Here is a 2,221-nt window from a genome sequence, read left to right on the forward strand (position 1 = left end):
TCCATCAGCACTGAGCTCTGTGTGAGGCAGTGTCAGTGTCCAGGATTGTCCATCCCTATCTTGACTATCTCTTCTGGCATGGGGAAGCACATGGCTTTTGGCAGGCAGGGTCTCTGTTGCTGTGCAATGTATCATTCAGGGTCAAAGCCAGCACTCTGACCATGTGTTCAGTGGTGGCGAAGATGAAATTAAGACAGCACACCTAGCCTCCTTACCAGGTAGGTCCAGCAACACACGGCCAGCTGGGTACTCTGTCTCTTGGTCTGGGCTTCCCTTTCCTAGGAGCCTTGTTGTGTTCACCATTAGATTTTTTTAAATCAACGAATAAACAGGTCTGTTGAAGTCTCTCCCTGGGGGTCTGAAAATGGATCTTCTTGCCCTTGTCACCCCCGCAGCAGCTGCTGAGAGAGGCCAAACAGAACAGAGCTGCGTGCAAGCATTCTGACCCTTTGCACGCTCAGACTCCTGCCGCCGGGGCTGGGGGTGGGGAGCTGGCTTGGTGCCTAGTGCCGTAAAGGGCAACACTTCAGCTTATGCAGGCACCAGGGATAAGGCAGATCTGGTGACATCCCCAAACAAGCATCAAGTGGCTGCAAAGGGGAGGGAAAGCCTTGGCACTCAACTCCTTTCTGAGATGGAATGAAGGGGGAAACTAGGTAAGTACAGAATTGGCTGCACTATGAATTGTGGCTTTAGTGCCCTGCTGGTGTCCAAAGCACACTGCCCCCATGGGGCAGAAGTGGGGATCCTCTGGACCTGAAGGTCTGGATCCCTGAATGTGGCAGCTTGTGCATGTGGAGAATTTGGTTCTTATTCCTGCAGTAAATGCAGCCTAGGCAGCTGCTGCTCACAAGAGCTTTTGCGTGTCACTAGGCAAGGCAGGGTTGGGCAGGATGTGATAGGACAGCTTTTTGGTACTTCAGGAGCTGAAGAGTGTATGGGGTCAGGAGCTCCTTAGCTGAGGGCCTGCACAATAGTTTGGCCACAACAGCCATCATCTCTGGAAAGCAAATGAATGATGGTATCAGTGGGATGAAGCCAGCGCAACTCTGGTCTGCAGAGAGTTTACCAAATCAGATCAACTTGGGAGCTGAGAGGAACGTAGGATGAAGAGAAAGGAGGTCTGGGAAAAGGGACTGGTGTCTGTGGAACTGTACTCTGGGTGTTAATTGCAAGCCAGGGTGGAAGAGATTTGCAGGGCAGGCAACAGTTATCAGTCAAGGCAACAGAGCAGAAGTTAAAAGGATGAAGCCTGCAGCCAGGGCTGAAGATAGCACACTGAGGTTAGCCTTGGATCCCCATGCTCTGTAGGCAGGGCTTGACATGAAGCTGGGACCATGCTGTGCTGACTGAGTCCAGGCATAGCCAGGAGAGGTACTGGATGTAGCCCTGTTTACCATCAGGACTGGGGAGACACTATCAGTCTGGGGAGCCCAGAACATGAAGCTGCAGCCAGCACCAATACAGGCTCCTGCATCCACACTTAGGCTGGGGCCATTTCCAGATGCTCTCAGTATTAGAAGCTGCAAGACACCAGCTTAGGGGCCTGATCTGTCCCTTTCCTGGCCACTTTGACCTCCAGCATCTAGCAGGGCTCTTGGGTGCACCCCCATGATGCCAATTAGCTCTTCCCAGTGCTGACTCCAACACTGCCACTACTTCTTAGGTCCCCTTTCCCCAGCTCTGCTGAGCAATCCTTAGTCTCCAGAAACCCACATACCATTGCTGGGCTGTAAGCCTCTCAGAAGAGGGATGTCCCTGTTGTGCTTGGAAAGGGCCTGACCCTCGGTATTTCTGTGAGGCTTGCTCATAGGCATGTCCCCTAGAGAGAGCTCAGACAGATTCCATGTGCCCATCCCCTTCCCACCTAGGATCCTGGGCATATCAGGCCTTGACTGTGCAAGGGGACTTTTATGGCCAGGCAGGGCAGCACTCATTGCAGGCAGAGGGGACTGAACAGAAGATCCCTTTAAAGAAGCAGGGCCAAAGGCTGAAAGTTTTCAGGGAATGTGTTAGCCACCTGGGTGTATGATGGTACTGGAAGGAAGCTCCAGTAACTGCCCCTTCCAGAAGTTCAGCTTTCATTTCAAGGAAGAGCCAGCTGGTAGACCTTCCACATACTGGGAAACATGGCCAAGGAGTGGTTGGGCAGCAGATGGGCAGTAGCAGGGGAATATGGACAGTGGAAGTCTACAGATTGCTTAGCACTGCCCTGTCCTGC

Source organism: Alligator sinensis, unplaced genomic scaffold (assembly GCF_000455745.1).
Source record: "Alligator sinensis unplaced genomic scaffold, ASM45574v1 scaffold428_1, whole genome shotgun sequence".
Classification (NCBI taxonomy): domain Eukaryota; kingdom Metazoa; phylum Chordata; order Crocodylia; family Alligatoridae; genus Alligator; species Alligator sinensis.